Raw genomic sequence first — 23,243 nt, 5'->3', positions numbered from 1 at the left:
TTTAAATATTTATTTATTATCCCTTTTGTTGCCCTTGTTGTTTTATTGTTGTAGTTATTGATGTCGTTGTTGTTGGATAGGGTAGAGAGAAGTAGAGAGAGGAGGGGAAGACAGAGAGGGGGAGATAAAGACACCTGCAGACCGGCTTCACCACCTGTGAAGCGACTCCCCTGCAGGTGGGGAGGCGGGGGCTGGAACCAGAATCCGTAAGCCGGTCCTTGAGCTTTGCGCCATGTGCTCTTAATCCACTGCGCTACCGCCCAACTCCCAGAATGGAACTTTTTTTGTGTCATACTGCTCCACATGACTTTGATGCCATTCTAATGTCTCAAACTTTTTAATACACAAACAATAGTCTGTGTCTTTGAAATGTTGACTCTTTTAAAAGCTTAGACCAGGGAGAACAGAAGCAACTGGTGGCATTACTCTATAAGACACAGCTATATACAAATAATGTCAAAGAACATAAATTACAGAGATGTTGTGTATGATACAGCAAATCCTAACAAAGGGATTTTTTAAGTTAACCCAATTGCCAAATAATCTGATTACAGCAATTGCCTTCTTAAACCCTAAGACAGTAGGAACCTCCACTTCCTCTACAGAACCTATATTTCTCCCTGGAAACTCTAAGGGCTCACTTTCTGGCATGCCTCTCTCAGTTCATACCAAATGATATTGCATCTGCTGATCCCAACCTAATCAACACAACAAGTACCACCTCAGCAAACTTCACTTCAGACTGTGTCCAGAAGTTTCCTAATTCTATAGACCAACTTCTTTCAAGTGTAAGTTTGTGGTGTGAAAGGCAGGTAGGGTGTTAACAGAGGATGTAGGTTTAGGAAGCCACTTACAATCTTTGCATACTCAAGCTGCTATTACTTTGTGTCTCAGTTTCTCTATTTATAAAGTGGGACAAAGTTAAGAATACTTATCCTATTAATCTGTGATGAGCATTGAATGGGATGAGACATTTCAAACAGAATAATTCCTGGCAAATAGCAAGTTCTCAATGAATGTAAGTCTCATGTTTCACTTAATCCCCACAACTTGGTGAATTAGAAGTTTTTAGGGTTCCATTTTACAGATGCTAACATAGATGCTAATGTGGAAAGATTTCAGTAACTGGTTCAAGGTCACATGGAAGTAGGTGGAAAAGGGAGGACTGTGTATTAAAGGTTGTTTGGTCCCAGAGCAAAGATTATAACAGAGACAATACTGTTTCCATTCTGTACCACAACTACAGATAAAGACATAGGGAAAGAGTACAAAATTCACTAAAAGATCAATGAACTTCATTTGTTCCTCCCTTTATTCATTTTTTTTCATTCATTCAATGAACTAAGTAGTAAGCACCTGCTATACGCCAGCTGATGACTGGACACTGAGGAATAATGGTAAGTGGCAGACATTCTTGCCCGCAGTTGGTTCACACAGAAAGCCTTTAATCACACACAGATCTGTAGGTGCGTTTGTTCACATAGTGGTTAAAGTTCAAAGGCAGACAAGGTGCTGTGCTAATGTGGATTTTGACTAAGTCAAAAGCATTCTCGCTTTCTTGAGGAAAGCCTTTTGAACTCCAATCTTAAGAAGGTAGTGTACAATAGATGAGAAACAGGGCTTTGAGGGCAGGAACTCCTGGACAGGGGGTCTAGAAAGTAACCCCAAGAGAAGACTAGAGAAGTTGTAGCCTCTGGAACTGGGGAAGTGGGGGGAGGTGGAAATGGGGCAAAATAGAAAGGCTACATCAGCAGTGCCTTCAAGTCTTTTGAAGGACTTGACTCAAAGTTGTAAGAGAATATTTGAGGTGTCTTAAACATTTATTTATTTATTTATTTATTTTACTATGAGAGAGTTGGGAGGGGGACAGAACACTGCTCACCTCTGGCATATGATGGACTTAGAGAATTAATCTCTGGTCTCTGGGACCTCAGGCATAAGTTGGTGCTCTAACAGCCTCAGCTATATCCTCAACCCAACATTCAAGTTTTTTTTTTTCACAGATCCAGAATGTAGTTATAAATACATATTTAATGAATGAGAGGTGACAGAAAGTAGACCCCATACTATACACAGCTGGTATAGGCTTAGAGGCTGAACACCACAGAGAAACAGACAGAAAGACACAGTGTTCCCAGTAGGGCAGGCAGAACAGCATTCTGGGGCCTTATAACATTTTGCTGTTGGGCAAGTCAGTGGGGGTCTTGTACAATGCTGGGGGGGGCAGGAAACCTGAAAGCACCTCCTGGCCTGAGGTCCACGTGGCATGGCCAACGGCTCATGGGCTCAACTCACATCATTCAAGGCCTTTTGGGCAAACTTGGACAGGACGAAGGCTGACTGGTACACATCAGAGTTGTAATATTTCAGTTACATCTCCACATGCTTCTGAGTCAACTGCTGTACAGGCTCCCAGAAGTTGGTGCTCAGATTCTTGCTGCCAACATGAAGCCTATCTGGCCTCTGGGGTAGGTGGTGGGGATGGTGCAGGAGGCCTAGTCCACCATGGAAAAGAGCGACTTGCAGAACTGCTGCATCTCTTTAATGAGGCCCAGGAATAGCCACTGACATTGGCCCTGCTGCAAAGGATACCATGGTCCTTGAGGGCTGTCTTCATGAGCTGGTAATAGGACTCCTTGAAGAGGCTTTTGGCAGGGCCCATGGGGTTTGAGGAGTCAGTAATGATAACGTTGAAGGCATTCTGGTTCTGTTCATGAATTTGAATCCATCACCAATGTGCAGGGTCAGCTTTGAGCTGGAGTAGCGAACAGTCATGCCAACCTGGAAGTTCTGGGAGTCTTGAATGATGTCCTCATCAATCTCGCAATGGATCACAAACTCCATCAAGGGATGCTTCACCACTTCGTATAGGATGCCTCAGTCTCCAGCCCAGTTGATCAGCAACTTGCATGGGTTGGGGTAGCTGCGCAAGGGCAGGTAGTACATCTCCTGGTAGAACTTATCCTTCTTGGTGAACTGGATGACCCTGTGCAATACCAGCATGTTCCCTTTGCTTTTGCTCTGGAAGACAAGGATGTCCTGGAAGAGCGAGTGCTGGTGGTACAACAGCTGCACTTGCATCTGCACCTGGCGGGGCCACAGGCTGCATGTCTGGTGCAACCAGCCCTCTTGGACAGTGCCAGCACAACAGGACCAGCTCCACCCGCTGGCCCAACATTCAAGCTTTGATAGATTTTATTTTTTTAATAAGCAAAAAAAAATTTAATGTGAATGAACCAGCTATTTAATTAAAAAGTACTTACATGTAACTAAGCAATTCAAATGAGATACTGTATTATTATCAGAGCATTCCCATTATATTGTTTAGTCCTAGCTATTATATTTTAAATATACAGAATTTAAGAGCATATTCAGAGGGAAACAATGATTATGTTTCGAAGCAAGCTTCAGGGTTTAGGAATATTTTGAATGGAGAAAATAATTAGATGTTATACACACACACACACACATACAACTTAACTGCCCTATGTAGCCTCAAAGTAAGCAAAACACTGAAAATGGAGAAAATTTGGCTTCCAGATTTTTCTGGTTTAATTGTGGATAGTGGTTTGGAGGGGTCTCAGGATAGAGATTTTTAGGCCAATTATGGCTCTGGGTGTTATGCTCAGCAGAACCTATGTCTCTCAGACCTTCCCGCCCCCAGAGAAAAGCTCTAGACACTCAGAACTCATCTCTGAAGTAACTAAGATTACTCAAGGGACTTCATACCAACGCTCTTCCCCTTACTTGTCTTCAGATTACTCTTTTCCCCTCTTCTGTCAGTGCCCCTGCTACCCCAACATCTCCGACACTCACCTTCTATTCCCCCTCCCTCCCCATCTCTACCCACAATTGTTGTGCTTTTGGTAATAGAAAGTTACAAAACACCTTCTTACTGGTAGTTCTTCATCATTAATGTCAGGATTAACTGTTGTATGTTTCACATTGGTTTGGTCTCGATCTCCCCCCGCCAGGAGAATTGGTTTGGCCCTTGCTAGTTTCGCAGGTGCCCTTCTCCCTGTCCCCGGAACCCCTACAGAGTTCTAGAGTTCTTGGCATGGCGGTGTGAGAAGGATGCAGGACAGATCTGTGCAGTGATTAGTTTGGGTTAGTTTATGAATCGTTGTTCATGAATAAAGAAATACAGCTTCCCAGCCCAGCCGTGTGTCCCTGAGTCTCTGTTCACCACCGCGAAGCTAGCCCGGCCTGCTGGAGCCCCGAACTTTAATGACAAATGGCGCCCAACGTGGGGCTGACCTGCGCATCTCTCAGATAAGTGAAGACAATTTGGCCACCTATGCACTATGGCCTTCTCTTCTACTTGTAAAGAGATCTCCAAAGGCCTCTGCCCTTTCTTCATGAGACTGTTTCACTGTTTCTGGAACATTTATCTCTGGACCACTCTGTGGTTTCCACCCAACGCCAGCCCGCAGGAGCCCAACACCAGCCCGCATGAGTCGGCTTTCTGCTGCGTGGCGCGGGACATTGGGCGCAGGCTCCCTCCATGCTGCTCGACCGCCAGAAGCAGGGCAGCAGACATGGCGGGCAAGGCCCATCATGGCCGCCACCCCAGGGCACCTCGGCCCGTGCCTTCTGCATGGCTGGCCTGCCCGCCCTCCTGCTATGAAGTCTGGGCAGATCCCAGACCACCTGGAGACTGCAGGCTCCCTGACGAAACTGGGCCCCGTGGCTGAGATCTCCAGCTTGGGTCTGAAGGCAGATGAGCTAAAATACACAGAGATTCATCCAGAGATTGCAACCTACAATTCCTAGAAGTGGAACTGCATGGGAGGCCACCTCCAGATGGTGACCCCCCCCAACAACTAAGACAGTACAGATCTAAATTTGTGTTTAAAATGACATGTCTTCGTAACAAAGGTTTCTCTCTTTGTGTATTAAAGACCATGTTTACGTGTGTGTTTAAAGTTTGGTAAACATTAACTTTAAGGTTAAAAATGTAACTTTAAGGCTATATTCTTACCAGGCAAAGTTAAATGAAAAAGGCTTTCAACGTAATTCTCATAAAGATAAAATTAACTTACATTTAAAGTCTGAGGTAAAAATTAGTTAAAAATCAATATATTTTAACTAAGTTGGTATAAAAAAAAAAACCTGCACACACCTAGGGTGTGTCTCCATCTTGAATGGGTGTAACAAAAGGTTAAAAGGACGCAGTTGATATGTAAAACTCTCAAATTCCTTCTCAATTATAAATGTTAGATTGTGCTACGGTTATTCTGATGATTCTCATGCATGAGGCTTTTTTCTTTCCATGCTTCTTATGTTTACCTTCCCACATTCTATTGTTTAAACTTTAAAATCATACCAAAAAATTACTTCCAATTGTAATAGAGTTATCAATTGTGGTAAACTTCTAACCTGCTACAAGTTTTGTTTCATAAGTAAGTGAATTGCAGCTGTCAAGTTCTCTACAGAAAAGCGATGGCTGACATTCCCCATTGAGACAGACGTACAACAATTCACCCCCTGGCAATTCTTCAGTGGACATCTTCTTTGGACTTGCACTTCTATCGGACTCACTGGTACACCTCAGACACTTTGCACAAAATTAGCAGCTTCCCTTTATGCTGCTGGGTTTCTCAAAGACTGACTGTAGCCAGCTGCCTTGAGACTCTAGGCCTCACCCTCCCTCCATGCTAGAAAATGCCCGTTGAGGCAAGTAATGCCCCCCAGAGGCAAAAGAAGCCCCCAGAGGCAGGAAATGTTTTTTTTTTTAGCTGATAAAGTTTTGCCCACAGAGGCAAAAACGCCCCCCTCAGGCCTTCCCTTGGCAGCACACTGTTTCTTGTTGCTCGTTTGCATGTTCCTCCATGTTTGTGCCAGTTTCTTTTTGAAAATGCCTGTACGATATAGGTTTCTGTTCACCCCACACCCCTGATACTGTGGTCATTTAGTTAAAAAGAAAAGGAAAAATTGTTGGTATGTTTCATATTGGTTTGGTCTCCTTCCCCCCACCTCTGAGAGAATTGGTTTGGCCCTTGCTAGTTTCGCACCCCACTTTCTCCCCGCCCCCTATGCTATGTAGTGCCAGAGTTCTGCCGGCAGCCGCTAGAGAAGGATGCAGGACAGATCTGTGTGGTGATTAGTTTGGGTTAGTTTATGAATCATTGTTCATGAATAAAGAAATATAGCTTCACTGCCCAGCCTTGTGTCTCTGGTCATCTCTGTCTACTGCCACGAAGCTAGCCTGGCCTGCTGGAGCCCCAAACTTTAATGACAATTAACTATCAAAATCTGATTTGCTTAGGGGGAGCTAATGTTTCATTTTTAACATTTCCTGAGTTATAAGCATTTTATATCTAATATTCAAAAAGGAACAACATAAAAAATCAATTTATTGATGTAAGTTTTTAGTTTCTTCCTAAAAGGAAAAGGGAAAGCACTACCAAGGCCTCAACCATGTACTCTTTGTAATCTTTATTTTTGTAAATATCCTATTCATTTCCTTGTGATATATTTTGTAAGAGAGAAAGAATTGATGGTGAGAAACAAAAACTTCCATATGTATATTTAATTCTTCTGTCCTTATCCTTTGATCCTAGGAAGGTTAGGGAGGCCAGCAGGGTGGGGTTATCATTTGGTGTCAGCAAGAGTGTCAGCACTCCCTCTGTTCTTCCTCTTGACTTAAAATGTGATTAGAAAAGTAGGCAGGACTTATATGAGTCCAGAAAAAAATCTAGGAAGGGATTGTCTTCTGACTTCAAACAAACACTTGCTGAAAATATGATTCCTTGTGTTGCATTATATTGGGACATTAAAATGCTTCTAGTATGTTTTGTTGTTTGATCTGAACATTACACCTCAGGCAACTATTTTGGGTTTCATTATCCTAACAACTTGTCTACTAAAATGTGATGTTTCTGATTATCCTCCCAGTTTGCTTTCAACATTGATTAGCCTTTTAGAAATGGGTCTGTCCCTGCCAATGCCTGTGTCCAGTGGAGAAGCAATTACAGAAGCCAAAACTACCACCTTCTACACCCCGAAAATAATTTTGATACATACTCTCAGTGGGGGAGAAATGATAGGAGAAAGGTGACCAGAGGGCTCTGAACTCCAACTCCATCAGGACCTGGAGAGAGATGAAAAAAAGGAAGAGATATTTGGAGTAGTAACAGGTGTATGTGTGACTTGGAAAGGAAGAGAAAATGTGACCACTGGGGGAAAAAGGGCAAATATATACAAATAAAGACAGATAGTTGTAGAAATAATAGTTAACCAATACCTGCAACCTTGAGAAGACTGCTATAGCTTACAGTGGAAGGACTGGGGGTTCAGAACTCTTGTGGTAGGAACGATTCAGAGTTGTACCCCTGTTATCTTGTAATTTTGTATATCAATACTAAATCACTAATAAAAATAAATAAAATATACATACTTTTATAACTAAGATGAACAGGCATAATGATATCATTACTAAACTTCCATGCCCACTTCCCAAACAGCACTGCCCATTCCTGTCTGTATATTCACCCTGGTACAGAGAAGGAATCTTTCTGCAACAGGCAAATAACCAAGAATATATGTGGCCATTCATTTCTGCCTTGTGACAGTTTGGTAGCAGCCTCTCTGTTCTGCTGGACTCCACCAAGAGGTTAGACATACATAGTTTTCTGCATCAACTACATGAGAAATACTGGCCAATGTCTATCCACAGCTGCGTTTATGACCCCTTTAGATCCTACCAGTCTTTGTTTTCTTAGCTCATGGCTAGACCATGCCACTTGGATTCAAGCCTCCTGACCTGATCTTCTGAATTTGGTGTTTGTCATGAGCTTCCCAGTGTGAACATCTCCTAAGAGCTTTGGTTTAACTTAACTCGTCCCTCTGACTACACTGACTGCCTTATGCTAATTCTGGTTCTTACTGAAAATAGAATCTTCTCTATATGTACAGGGTTAGCCAACTGGTTAGTGCTCTCACCAGCGTGGGATCAACAATGTTTTAGTAGGAAAAGACACTTCTGAGGCCAGTTTTTATTGCAAAAACCTAGAGCGTAATGTTGTTCAGGGCATTGTGTCATGTCTGTGGTTCTCAAGATGAAGCCCTCCTGAGAATTCCTTAAGGCTGTCTAGACTTTTACTGCTGGTCCCTATTCAGTGTTTCTGATTCAGTGGGTCTGAGGCCAAGTTAAAATCTTGCTGATCTAACTAGTTCTCTAGTGGGACTATGGCACCTTCCCAAGTTTTGAGATAAACTGCCTACAAGTCAATCAGTGGACAAAGGAATGATGCCCTAACTCCTGAAACCTATAGCTGGAGCTTATTCCTCTATAAATAGACCACAGAGTACTCCTGAGTAAACACCAAAATGAACTCATAGTGGAGTATGTGGGTTTTCAGTGAAGAAACTTCAATTTAATTTTAATTTTAATAAATAAAAATTTATTTTATTGCCACTAGGGTTATCACTGGGGCTCATTGCCTGCATGGTAAATCTACTTCTAGTGTTCATTTTTCCTCCTTCCCTCTTTTTTTTTTTTCTCCTTCCCTCTTTCACTGCCTTACTTCCTCCCTTCCTTCCTTAAATAAATTAAATTTTATTTTATTTATTTTACTTTCTACCTAAGCACTGTTCAACTCTGGTTCATGGTGATGCTGGGGATTGAATCTTGTGCCTTTGGGGCCTCAAGCATGAAGTTCCTTTTGCATAAACATTATGCTATCTCTTTCATTTTCTTCTTCTCTTTCTTTTTCATAGAGATAGAAATGGACAAAGAGGGGAGAAATAGAAAAGGAGTGAGAGAAAGAAATAAAGATACCTGCATCCTTGCCTCACTGTTTGTGTGAAGTCTTCACATCCGTGAGGACTTGAACTTGGGTTCTTGCTCATGGTAACTTGTGCATTCTACAAAGTGTGTCACCTCCTGACCTTGAAGAGACTTTTTATTATTATTTTTATTTATAAAGAGGAAGCAAAAAAAAGAGAGAGACTTTTTAAAATTGGTTTAATGGGGAGTTGGGCGGCAGCACAGCAGGTTAAGTGCACATGGTGTTGTATAGTTCTTCGTAGATGTTTCACATGATTTTCTGGATTTCTGTGGTGTCAGTTGTGATATCTCCTCTATCATGTACAATTATATTTATTTGGGTCTTCTCCCTTTTGTTTTTTAGTGAGTCTGGCTAGGGGTTTATCAATCTTGTTTAATTTTTCAAAGAACCAACATTTGGCTTCACCGATCTTTTGTATGGTTCTTTTATTTTTGATGTTGTTTATTTATGCTCTAACTTTAGTGATTTACATCCTTCTGGTTGCTTTAGGGTTCCTTTGTTCCTCTTTCTCTAAGTCCTTAAGGCATGCAGTAAGGTTGTTTATTTGAGCTTTTACTTGTTCTCTAATATGTGATTGTATGGCTATGAGTTTCCCTCTCAGTACTGCTTTAGCTGTGTCCCAAATATTTTGATAGCTTGTTTATTCATTTTCATTTGTTTCCAGGAACATTTGAATTTCTTGCTTGAATGTATCTCTGGCCCAGCGGTTCTTAAGAAGCACATTGTTCGATCCCATCAATGTGTACTGGAGCTCCGCTTCCTCAGAGCCCCACCCTACTAGGGAAAGAGAGAGGCAGACTGGGAGTATGGATTGACCAGTCAACACCCATGTTCAGCGGGGAAGCAATTACATAAGCTAGACCTTCCACCCTCTGCAACCCACAATGACCCTGGATCCATACTCCCAGAGAGATAGAGAGTGGGAAGGCTATCATGGGAGGGGACGGTATATGGAGATCAGGTTATTGGAATTGTGCAGAATTGTACCCCTCTTATTCTATGGTTTTGTTAATGTCTCCTTTCTTAAATAAAAATAAATAAATAAATAAAAAGAAAAGAAAAAAAAAGCATATTGTTGAGTTTCCAAATTCTGTGACTTTTAGTAATATTCTGTTTGTTGTTAAATGTTAGCTTTACTGTTTGTTGTTAAATGTTAGCTTTACTTTTTGTGGTCTGAGAAAATACTTGGGATGATTTCAATACTCTTGAATTTGTTGATATTCTCTTTGTCGCCTAACATGTGGTTTATCCTTTGAGTATGTGCTGTGTGGATTTGAAAAGAATGTGTATTTGAGTTTTGGGGGGTGAAGCACTCTGAAAATGTCCAGGAAGTCTAGTCTGTCCATTTCTTTTCTTTGTTGATTCTCTGCTTTGTTGACCTAAGTGTGAGAGTAGGATGTTAAAATCTCCCACTGTTATTGTATTACTATTGATGTATTTTTATAGTTCTTTCAGTAGGTGTTTGATGTATTTAGATGGTTCCTTATTGGGTGCTTAGATATTAATAATTGTTTAATCTTCTTGGTTGATTGATCCTCTAATCATTATGTAATGGCCTTGCCTATTTTTTATTACTTTATTTAGTTTAAAGTCTACTATGTCAGAGATGAGAATGACTGTTCCTGCCTTTTTTTGTGGTCCATTAGCCTGTAGAATAGTTTTCCATCCTTTCACTTTAAGCCTGCATTCATCTTGTTGGGTCAGATGGGATTCTTCCAAGCAGCATATGGTTGTGTTGTGTTTTCTGATACATCCTCCCCCTCTGTGCCTTTTGATGGGTGAGTTTAAGCCATTGACATTTATTAATATTACAGATTTAATGTATTGTAGTACCATTATCCAACAATTTTTTGTTTGCTCTGATATATGGCAAGTATTATGGTGATGTTCTTGTTTATAAGAGGTCTTTTAGAACCTCTTTCAGGGCAGGCTTGGTTGTGGTTGCCTCCTTTAACTGTTGCCTGTCTGAAAAGATTTTGATCCCTCCGTCTAGTTTGAATGGAAGTCTAGCAGGATATATTATCCTTGGTTGAAACCCTTTTTCATTCAGGGCTCCATAGATATCTTGCCATTCTCATCTGGCTTTTAGAGTTTGAGTGGAGAAGTCTGCTGATAGTCTTATGGATTTTCCCTTGTATGTGACTTTTTTTTTTCTCCTGCAGCCTTTAGGATCCTTTCTTTGTCCTTACTTCTTTTCATTTTAACTATGATGTGTCTTGGTGTCTTCAGGTCTGGGTTGATTCTCTCTGAGCCTCTTGAATCTTAATTCTTTTCTGTTGTTTAGGTGTGGGAAGTTTTCTTCTATAATTTCCTCTAGAATGTTTCCTTCCCCTTCCTCTTTTCTTCCTCTGGCAGGCCAATTATACGAATGTTACTTCTTTTGAGATCATCCCATATATCTCTGTTGTTGTTTTCAGTGTCTCTCAATCTCTTCTTGAGCTCTTTTACCTCTTTTTTAGTTTTCTCTAGCTCATCCTCTGTCTGTCTAATTCTGCCTTCTGCTTCTGTTAGCCTGCTTTCCCTTCCATCAGCTTCTTTCTTCAGTTCAGTTATAGTATCAGCTTGTTCTGCTAATTGACCTTTTAGTTCAGCTATTTCAGCTTTCAGTTCTCTATTACCTTGAGGTATCTTGTGTTTTCCTTGAGGGTCTCATCTGTTGTTTCCCTAATTCTGATAGCCCTTTCCTCCATAGTTGTTTTCATTTCTGTGATTATTAGGTTTATTATTGCTTGCATATTTTTCTTATCTGTGGTTACTTCTGACTGATTTGGAGTTTCTTCTGGGCTCCTGTCTTGATTCACTGTGGTAGCAGTTTTATTTGCTCTTGATTTAACCATTTATTTTTATTGATGTGGGTTTTATTTTTCTGTTCTTTCGTTCTTCAGTTGTGTTTTGAGTACAAGCCACACTATATTAAATAACTTTATGACAAATGTTGTCACCCAACCTCAGAAATTACAACAATAGTAACTGAGTCAAGGATTGATGAAGTTCAACCAATATCAGCCAAACAACACCTCTAGTCCAAGAAAAAATAGCAACCAAATCCAAAGGAAAAAGAAAGAGAAAGGAAGAAAGGGAAAGCAAGAATAGATAATTATGCAAATCTACTGTCCACTGTAAATTCTAAGAACAGAAAGAGGAGAAAGGGAAGCAGAGAAAAGAGACACACACAGAAAGAGAGTTCACTCTGAGTCAGATTTATTTCCCAAAATAATTCACAAATGAGTATCAGTGAATTCAGAAAGCAAAAGAAGGAGGAAGGAAGAAAAGAAGACAAGAACAAGAAAAGAAAAGAAAAGAAAAGAGCAGTGAATGGAAAGAGGTTTTTTTTTTTATTGAATTAGCTAGGAGGAGGGAAAAAGGAGAGTGGAGGGAAGAAGTAGAGAGAAATAAGTTCCTCTCACACTGGATTAGACACCCACTCACCTAGCAGTGGAAAAAACAAAAACAGTTAATTTTGGTCAACCTGAAGAAGGAGGGGGAAAAAGGGACACACGTATATAATAATAGTAATAATAAAATAGAATAGAGTAAAAAAAAAAAAAACCCTAACAATCAGTCTGCAGCTTGGACTGCTCCAGATTGGCTGCAGACAGCTTGAGCAAAGATAGCCAATTGTAAGAAGTATCCAAAAGAAATAAAAAACAAAACAAAACAAAAACCCAAAAAAACCTCCAGGTAGTCTTTCCCATGGGGTGAGGCTCTGATTGGTCAGGTATTTTGTCACTCAAATAGAGCTTCAGCCACTTAAAAAAGAAATAGAAGGAAAAGGAAAAGGCTTAGAATGAAACCCATGTTGAGCCAAGAATCTTGGAAAAGAAAATAGCTCATCAGGGAACCTGCTAGAAGGGGCTGGTTCTGGGATGGGGGAGAGGGGTGAGCTTCAGAAATAATCAAAAGATATTCTTTTCTTTTCCCCCACGGCCTCCGTTTTCTAACCCAAGAGTGGTGTCATCCTGAGGACCCCTTATTCACCCTCTTGCTGATGGCCCAGTATCCTACCCTATCCAGACAATCCTAGGTCACAAGCTGCACAGCTTGCTGGAGCTCACACCAGCTGCTGCTTCCAAGTCGCCATCTTGGCTCTGCCCCCAGTTTTTCCATTTTCATTTCTATTTTATTTTAGCTTTTTTTATGCTATTTTCCAGAGGCTGCACCCATTTGCATTCACTGACTTTCTCAGTGACAGAACCACATTTTTTCATGCAATTGCAAGACCATGGAAAGAATATGGACTTAGGAATTAAACATACCAGAGTCAAGATCCTGCCTATATAACTAACTTCAGGTTTATGTGCAGATGAATATTAAAAAAAAAAAATCTGACCCATAAGGATGTTGAGTGGCGTTGATGAGACATGTCTAGATCCTGGTACTGGGATGGAGAGGGGACTCACTAGAAGCTACCTGTTACTAATAGATCAGCAGGGACATCTTTCTCAAATCCTGTCATCCGCTGCTAAGTAGTTAAAGGAGGGACCTGATGGAGACCTTACTAACATGGCTTCCCATATTATTTCTCCACCTTGGATAGAGTTTTCATTAGGAGCCTTCTGAGTGGCACTCGGGAGAAACAGAACCCAAGTGACAGAACTCTTAAAAGTGCTGGGAGTAAAATAAGGCAAAGGCAGTGGAAGAAAGGAAACCACAGAGTGTTTGTCATTATGCTATTTAGAAAACCTTCCACACCCCATAATGACCCTGAGTCCATACTCCCAGAGGGATACAGAATAGGAAAGCTATCAGGGGAGGGGATGGGATACAGAGTTCTGGTGGTGGGAATTGTGTAGAGTTGTACCCCTCTTATCCTATGGTTTTTGTCAGTGTTCCCTTTTTATAAATAAGAATTTTTTTAAAAAGAAAAGACAGTTTCTATTTTTCAGATGAGACTAATGTTAAGGAATGTGCTATGAAGAGAAGCAGAATTTTTGATATAGCGCCAAGTTTTTCATTTTAGAGATGAGAAAAACAGAGGTTAAACAACTTATCTGAGGTCACACAACTGGTTTAGTGATAGAATTGAGTGTGCACAGCATCTAAAAACAGAACTAGTTGTACTGTGTCACAGCTTCTTCCTCATTCTTTTACAAGGATGGCTAAACCAGGAGAAAAATTGTGAAAGTATTTGAGCTTTAAATAACATTTGGGTTTTGTTGTTGCTGTTTTTAAACAAAGTGAAGCTGGTGTTTTTCCTTTTATAAAATTAACAATTATTCATCAGAAAGACTGGGAGAATCTCTCCTGATGACAAGCTTTATAGTCTATCATCATTATTCTTGTGGTCACATCTGAGAGTGCAGTATCCATGGGGATCCCTTGCTAAGGCAGCTGTCACCTACAATTAGTTTAGGTTTCCAAAATTTTGTGAAGTGTCCTGCTCCCCCTCTAGATTAATCACCAACTCTTCCTGCACACACACACACACACACACACACACACACACACACACACACACACACACACACACCATTTCACCTTCCCCCACCCCACATCCTTTATAGAGTTCACATGTTATGGTTTCTAAATAAGTAAGTTATTTGTTAAAATAAGATCAGTGAAATATGGTCCCATGCACATACCTGCATATTTTAAAATCTAGTAGTATAGAGAACCTGCCACACCTTAAGTCACTATTCCCTCTGAGATTCATTACAGTCACTAAGCATCCTCACCTGGACAGACAGGGCTTGCATCAAGAAATGAAACAGACTTTTACTCATCTCAATACAGCAGTGGTGGATATACAATAAACCTTTGACTTTATAAATTAATTTACTTAAATTTTTTATTATCTTTATTTATTTAGTGGAAATAGACAGCCGGATGCTAAAAGGGAAAGAGGTGATAGAGAGGAAGAGACAGAGAGAAACCTGCAGCACTGCTTCACCACTCGCAAAGCTTTCTCCTTGCAGGTAGGGAGCAGGGGCTCAAACCAGATCCTTTCACATTGTAACATGTGTGCTCAACCAGGTGTGCCACCACCTTTTAAGGTTATAGAGAAAGAGCATGTGGAGAGGGTAAGAAGATGGGAGTTGATCACTTTGTGTCTGTGGTAGTGTGTGTGTGGAGGGGGCAAATTAAATTATGTGCTCAGGGTGGACCTCATTTGTAGGTGACATTTGAGCAAGGGCTTGAAGGAAGTTGGTAAAGTAACTTTAAATGAGGTGAGGAACACATTTTTCTCTCAAGGGATTCTGTTTCTGACTCATAAGGAATAACTTCCTAGAAGCAGAGTAGGAATGCTACTTCTTGTTCATGAAAACATCTACAAGATTTCTTATTTTCCTGGTAGGTTTAGCTCAAACAAATCAGACAAGACTTAAAAACTCTTCTTTCAGAAGTGACCTATATCCTCTGAGAAGTCTTATGACGACTTCGGGTGACTCTGGTTTTCATCAGGACACTGTCGATACAGGTGAGAGAGTTCTCACCCAGGTCTTAGGACCCAGAATTCTAACTTCTAAGTTTCTGAATCTTTGAGGAACTTTTGAAATACTCTTAAGTAAAGCACACCAAGGTATACCACATATATTGGCACAGATACTTTATTTCCTTTCTCTGTTGTTTAGCCATAATCAATTGATTGATGAAGACTAATATAGACCACAAAATTTTTTCTTTATTGTTTGAAAATGATGAAAGGTAAAAGAGAAATTATTGAATTGGATCCCTAAGGAAGGGACAAGACACTGTAATAGGGCAGTAGCAGTCCACATTTAAATATTAAAAATTTGTCCTACCATAAAAGACTCGGGTGGGGGGGCACTCAGGTCTTGGAATATAATGGCAGAGTAGGATCTAGTTGGTTTGTTATGTGGAAACTGAGAAATCTTACATGTTACAAACTATTTTATTTTACTGTTGACTGTAAACCATTAATCCCTAGTAAAGAAATTAAAAACTAATTTGGCCTACCCATAGAAACTTTAGAACCTCATTTAGGGGAAAAGAATTTTTTTATCCCAAGCATAAGTTTCCATTATCCTTCTTTGGCCAAAGAATAAACTTATTTTTTGTTTTCATGTTTTGTGTTTTGTTTCATGGGATCACTTATTGCCTTGTGAACTAGATTGCACTGTGACTAACACTGCCTATGGACTTGCTATACTCTTGTTGCAGGAGGCTTAACAGGGAGCAAAATCTCTTAAGGTCAGCAATGTAGGAGATAGGTCATACTAAGTTAAGGAGAGAAATGGTGGAAAATCTTTTCTGAGACAAGCCTCATAGTAGAACCTGTGAATCAGCTATTAGAGACAAATCCTCCATGGCACAGCTGTGCAACTATCAGAGGCAAAACCTCCATGTGTTATGTGCCACAGCAATGTGTGCTGCTGAGACAGTTTTCTGAGGAAATTCTCAGTGTGCCACGTGCTGAAACTCCCAAGATCTCTGAGGATATATGCAGAAGAGGCCATCATCATGGCTTCTGACTTTCTCCCATACTAATTTAGAGAAGGAGAAAATGTCTCAAACCCATAAGGCAAATAATTACGTAACTGAGTGAAGGATCCAAATTTGTGAGGAAGTTTGCCAAAATTTGCTGTATAAATATGTCCCAACAAATGTGCTCAGTGTTCCATTCCAGTCCAGGCCCTGAATGGTTCCAGGGTTCTTTGCCTCTGAGTGCTTTTATTTCCCTCTTCTTCCTTGGGCCCCTGTGGGAGCTGGATTCCCATACTGCAGAGCTGTACTCCTGCACAGTAAGGCCAGGGTAAAGACTTAGCACAGAAACTCAGGACACAAACTCTTATGTACCTAGTGGACATGAGATGAACATAAAGAAGAAACTCTAAAGGAAATATGACAAAAACCAGCAAAACAGCTGGTGGAAGATAATTCCTCCTCCATCACATGTCCTCACTTGGAGTCTTAGATTCATGTACTTGAATATTAATTGCACAAAGTGATTCCTCCCACAGTTACAAGCAATCATTAACTGTGGTACAGTCTCTCTTCAGAAAATACCACAGTCATATTAAGCACAGCTTTAGGGGCTAGGCTGTACTGCATCCATTTAAGTGAACATGCTATTATATAAAGCACAGTTGCCAATCAATCTAAGAGGAATTCGTCACTGGGAAATTATTCTCCCTAGCACCAAAAGTAAGTGCCCTCTCTAATAAGCTTGGCAATCTAGTAGAATGGCCTAAAGAAGTCACCATAAATTCTCTAATCAAACATTTACTACTCAGGTCCAGACATCTTCCTCTCTTGTCCCTTGACTTCACCTCCCTCATTCACTCTAATTATTCAGCTAACTTTACAGAAGAAAGTAAGATTTACTCTTTCATTTTTAATCTCTTCTGACAGAGCATCAACATTATTATCACCCTTTGCAAAGCTTTAGAAGAAACGCTGTATAGTGGTCTTGGAGGTGGTGCAGTAGATAAAGCAGTGAACTCTCAAGCATGAGGTCCTGAGTTCAGTCCCTGGCAGCACACGTACCAGAGTGATGTCTGGTTCCTTCTCTCTCTCCTCTTATTTTTATAATTAATTAATATATAAAATATTAAAGAATCATTGTATACAATTGACCAGGGGATATAAAGTCATACAATATATATCAAGTAAAGGACTATTGTCCCTATGACAACCTGATTAAAGCATCAAACAAGTGAATGCAAAAAAGATCAGAGATTAATTTAGACTACACTAAAAACCTGGCTCTATTTCTTCCTTAACTCAAGGCCAGACTTAGTAAACCTAATACCAGCTTTCATACAAAAATTCCACTCAAGACTTTAAAAACTGCAAGAAAGTCTAAGCTCATCAGACAAAGAAGGGACTGAAAAAACTGGAGAAGGGCAAGAGACTGGCTCACTTAATGATAGATGTTTTGTACAACACCAGGCCACCTCATTACATAGGGTCCTAGTCAGAGAATCTTTGGATTTCTCCATGGATACAATGGGCCTAGACATCTAACAGATCCCTCTCTTTATCATCAATGGTCACTTTCACCAGGAATGTCATTATAAGCTCTTTTGTGGGCATCTCCAGGACCTTACCCTCCCTAAAAACTGCCCCACAATCCAAAGGAAGGCTGGATCATCCTACTCTGTCACTTGAGGAAGACTGGTTCTATAATGAGTGTAGCCTACAAGGTTACAGCTGTGACCATCAACTGTAAGCTCAAGCAGACAGGGACTCAGAGGTTTTTATAGGTTCCTGTAATAAATATGAATACACATAAGCCCTGTGTCAGATTGATGCGGTAAATAGTTCATTGTATTTATAGACTTTTTTTTTTTTTTTTTTTTTTTTAAGATTTGAGAGCTACTCTCTGCCTTGTTCTGGCTTTCAAATTCTATTCTCCACTCTGACACCATCAGCCCAGACAATATTTCTAGTCTACCTTTATGCTAGCTATCAATCGCAGAGGTTACTAAAATTTTGGGCCCCTAGAAACATGCCTAAAATAGACATCCTACCTTTTGGAGACGCCAGGGCCTCTATTCTCATCTGTTGTATCTATACTCTTTGGTTCCTGCTCATTAATCATTTTGTCCTGCTTAATATCTTATTGCCTTTCAGCCACCAAGTTACAGATGCTACTATGATTCTATCCTGACCTCCCTGGACAGACAACCTCACCAACAAATACCTGGACCTCACCTCTCCAGAACCCTACCCTACTAGGGAAAGATAGGAACAGGGTAGGGGTATGGAGAAAACTCCCAATGTCCATATCCAGAAGAGAAGCAATTATAGGAACCAGAACTCCTTCCTTCTGCTCCCCAAAAAGAATTTTGGTCTATACGCTTACAGGGGAGGATGTTAGGGAAAGATGACCAGAGGGCTTTGAACCCCAATTCTACTAGTACCAGAAATATATCACTGAAAAGGAATCTGGTAAACACAAAGGAAACCAGGCACTGCTTTGCTAATCTGAGAGATAAGAGAAAAAGGAAGGACACTTAGAAGTAGTAATAAGTGTAGCTATGACTTATAAAGCAAGTGAAGGTAGACTCATAGGAAAAAAATGGGCCAAAAATAAATAGATGTAGATATAAAATCAACCTATATCTGTAACCTTAGGAGAAGGATTGCAGTTTCAGCTGGAAGGGGATGTAGACCTCTGGTAGTAGGAATGGTATGGAAATATAACTCTATTTTATTATTTTTTAATTTTCTAAAAAGATTTTATTTATTTATGAGAAAGATAGGAGGAGAGAGAAAGAAAGAACCAGACATCACTCTGACACAAGTGCTGCTGGGAATTAAACTTGGGACCTCATGCTTGAGAGTCCAAAGCTTTACCACTGCACCACCTCCCAGACCACTATTTTGTAATTTTGTAAATCACCATGAAATAAGTAATAAAAAATAAAAATAATAAAGACTTAATGTCCTGCCTCAGGCATGCACATTTAGGAATTAGTCATCAAGCTTTTGTCACAAACTCTTTTTGCCATGTAGCTAAAAAGCACAGTCCATTCCACATTCTGCATTATTCACAACTCGTCTCTACACCCGCAGATACCAGAGTGGCTGATACAAAGGAGAATGGTAACTTTACACTCAGTGTCACCAATGTCAGTGCCTACCCTCAGGGTGTGGAAACCAGGAACAGTTCTGTTAAGTTCCAATTTCTACAGTCTTTAATGTCACCACAGGTAGAAAAACGGATCCTTGAGTCTGGTTCCCTGCTGTGCCTAACTTGAAAGATATGCTTTAAAAATTTCCTAGATGAACTGCATAGAGAGTTCTTTAGAAACATCACAGTGATGCATGAAACAGGATAAGCAAGCTGCTCACATCAAAAATATATAAAATGTAGGCTTGACAGAAATGGGAGTTCTTTCCTTTTTGATTTTTCAATTCCAAGTTTAATTATTGCCCAGGGAGATATTCCTGAAAAGTCTGTGAGCATATATATACTTATTTGGCTGTTTTGACCTACAGGTTAAAAAACTCTCCTTTATGCAGGAAAGTTGAATCCTGCCTGTGATGATTGGGAAGTCATTCACCTAGAGTGAAGTCTGAGACCACATGGGACCCAGTCTCGGTCTCGTTCTGTTGGTATATTTCGCCCTCCACTTGCTACATAGAGTTGACCTGATGACCCAGAGATCTGGGAATATCATTCTAAAAATTTTCTGGAAAATAATTTGTTGACTTTCACTTTTTGTGTGGCTTCCTTTGGGACTGGACAAACATTGGACTCATTAGTTTGAGAAAAAGACCAAATTGAGTAACATATATATGGAGAATTTACATAGCCAAAAGTTATAAAGCAAATGTGGGCAAAGCAAGAGTTTATATCCTGAGCAAAGTGACCTGGAGAATGCAGAAGAGAGAGGGGGTTTCACATGATGAGGAAAGATCACTTCATACAACAAAACAATATCTCAGGTTATATGACATGTTTTAAGATTAGTTATTCTTTTTTAACATTTAACTTATTTATTGGATAGAGATAGAGAGAAATTCAGAGGAAGGGGGAGAGAAGCAGACAGAGAGACACATCTACAGCACTGCTTTACCACTTCCCCACTTGTTAAGCTTTTCCCCTACAGGAGAGCCAGAGCTTGAACCCAGATCCTTGAACACTATAAAATGTGTGCTCAATCAGATGGGCCACCACCTTGCCCTAAGATCAGTTTTTTCAATTGATTTTTTTCCTGCTTCTTGAAATAACCCTAGATCTATGTAGTCTGCATTCTTTAGGGAATGATAATGATTTTTCTTGGAGGTTCAGAGAGTCTCAGCTGATTTTAGTTCCATATAGCTAGGTGACACTTACTGAAAGAGGCTTGCTCTGGGGAGCTGGGCAAAAGTCCAACTGAATCTTTTTGGGGAAACAAATCCCACACTTGATACCAAACTAATTTCAGATGATCCTGTGAAACTAAATTGCCAAATAAACACAGGCAAAGTGATGTTGGATGACTCAAATTGTTTATATAAATAGCCCTCCTATATACACACATACACACACACACACACACACACACACGATTGCTTTCCTTTCCCATTAGATATTCACAGAACAAAGTTTTCACTTATTTTGCATTTTTTTTGTCATTTACCCAGGAGATGACTTGACATTTAACTTATGAGTATTAAATGCAAGTGAGGTTTGTTAAACCAACTGGGAAAAGGAACACAATGGTGGGAGGAAGTGGTTGAAGTATTTAAAAGAAAAAAAATTACTTCAGGCATCTTTGAAGTTCTTTTTTATTTACATTTATTTATTTATTTACAGATGATTAATCTACATTTCAGTGTTTTCATCAATTAACTAAAATTTGTGTCATAAAGATCTTTAAGCTTATTTGAATATACTCACAAATATTACGTGTCTCTCTAAAATAATCTCTTTGAATTTTCCAGAACTTTGCATTAATTGCCCAAACTGATCATCATGAGGTTGTATTGTACTTTCAGTAATTCTCTCTAATTCTGCACAACCCCCAAATAATTTCTGATATTTGTAAATATATACATTTGTTTGATGCCCTTTCTTTTCCATTTCTCCCAGTCTTGCTAGGATAGCAACATGAAATATAAAGAAACACTAGATTGGTGCGTTCCAGATGTACCACATTTTCCTTCTCCTCCTCCTCCTCCTTCTTCTTCCTCCTCCTTTTCTCTTCCTCCTCCTTTTCTTCCTTCTTCCTCCCCCTCCTCCTTCTCCTCCTTTTTTTCTTCTGCATAAATAAAATTTTATTGATTTATCACTGGCTTAGGACACTATATTTATTTGGGGAGTCTAGTTTCACTCTTCTCTCTGTGTAGAAGGCTAAATTCACTATCTGACTCTGAGGAAATCTATTTCTTTTTTATTTGGTGTTCTAATCTATATATAGTAAGGGATATCATAGAGTCATTTAAAAAAATGGTCAAGGACTTGTACATTGCCGAATTAGCTTTACAGGCGGGAGACAGAGATGACCAGGGACTCATGGCTGAGCTGAGAACGCAGTTCAATCTTTATTCACGAGCGGGGATGCAGTCCAACAACCTAATCACAACACAATTCCGTCCTGTATCTCTCCTACCTCCCTCCTGAGGTGGAAGAGTCAGGAACAAAGGAAATACATACCTGGAGGGGAGAAGGAAAAAGCACGAACCAGCGAGGACTAAACCAAATGTCGAAGAGGCAAGGGGGTGCCCAGCCAACAGTGGACATGCAAACAGAACACATCGCAAGCAAGACAAAGTGAACCCAATGTGATGATCAAAGCAGAAGGTCTCACAAGCAGAATCCAGAAGCATACCAACAGTGCATGGTTGATAGCACACACTGATTTCCTAGGTCAATTTCTTTCCCTTTTCTCTTTAACCCCCCTCTCCTTGGCACTACTCTACCATCCATCAGAACTCCCCTAATTCTGTCCAGATGTTTTCATGTGGTGCCAAATTTAGAACTCTGCGGATTACATTTGTTTGTTTACAGTACTGAGTTGGCTGCCTCCAGGCTAATTGGTTAATTTTATTTTTATTTCAGATAGAGATGGGCAGACAAACAGACAGAGAGAGATACCACAACACTATTCCTTTGTCTGTGGTGCTTTCTCCCAGTGTTGGTGCTGTGGTGCTCTCATGTGCTGTGTAGGTGAGTTAGCTTCTGGTCCTCTTCTCTACATAGCTTAAAAAATATTTTCATCATGGAGTCTTTTCTTTTCTAATTTATTTTTATCAGTGATTTAATAATGGTCTGTAAGACCACCACAGTTCTGAGCCCCAGCCCCTATCCCTTTGGGATAATCAACATACTTTTTACAAAGTCTTAGAGACCGTTTGGCTATATATGTATATATAGTCTTACTATAAATTTGAAATGATTCGGGAGCCAGATTGTTGTTTTCGACAGGTTATGTTGTTTTCAATGGGCTGGCTTCACGGGCAGGTAACAGACGACCAGGGACTCATGGTTGAGCTGTAGGCAGTATCTCTTTATTCATGCAGGATGCAGCACTATCTAAGACGAGCTAAGCTAAACTCAAGTTACAGTACTCTAAAACTCACAATGCTGTCTTTATATATACTTGCCAAGTAAGGTGGAAACAGGATGTGACATAGAGAGGGTGGAGAGAAAAGTGACTGGTGAAAATCAGAGTGTGACAAAGAGGGGGCAGATTAGGCGAGAATCCTATCACTGAACCACAAATGCCCTGGAGGGAGGGTAGAACTTGTTAACAGTGGATATGTAAATAGAATGAAGTGGTTATGTAAATAGAATAGTGTTAAGCAGGGGGGATTTAAATCAAATGACATAGAAGGGGTCTCATGCATACCAACAATTCCCCCTTTCTTTTTAACTAATGGCCATTGTGGGGTGAACAGAAACCTATATCGTACAGGTGGTTTCAAAAGAACTGGCATAAGACATGGAAAACAAAATAGGTGAACAGCAATAACCAGTGTGATGCCAAGGGGAACGTTTCTTGCCTCAAAGGGCAAGGCCTAGCAGGCAAAAGGGCATTTCTTGCCTCTGGGAAT

General features: G+C 40.2%; 1 pseudogene; it reads right to left on the bottom strand.

Moving 5' to 3' along the window:
* Positions 1–2,286: 2,286 nt before the first annotated feature.
* Positions 2,287–17,789, bottom strand: LOC103112737 (spermidine synthase-like; annotated as a pseudogene).
* Positions 17,790–23,243: the final 5,454 nt, after the last annotated feature.

The sequence above is a fragment of the Erinaceus europaeus genome, chromosome 4, assembly GCF_950295315.1.
Source record: "Erinaceus europaeus chromosome 4, mEriEur2.1, whole genome shotgun sequence".
NCBI lineage: Eukaryota > Metazoa > Chordata > Mammalia > Eulipotyphla > Erinaceidae > Erinaceus > Erinaceus europaeus.
This window is presented reverse-complemented; position numbering and strand designations above follow the sequence as displayed.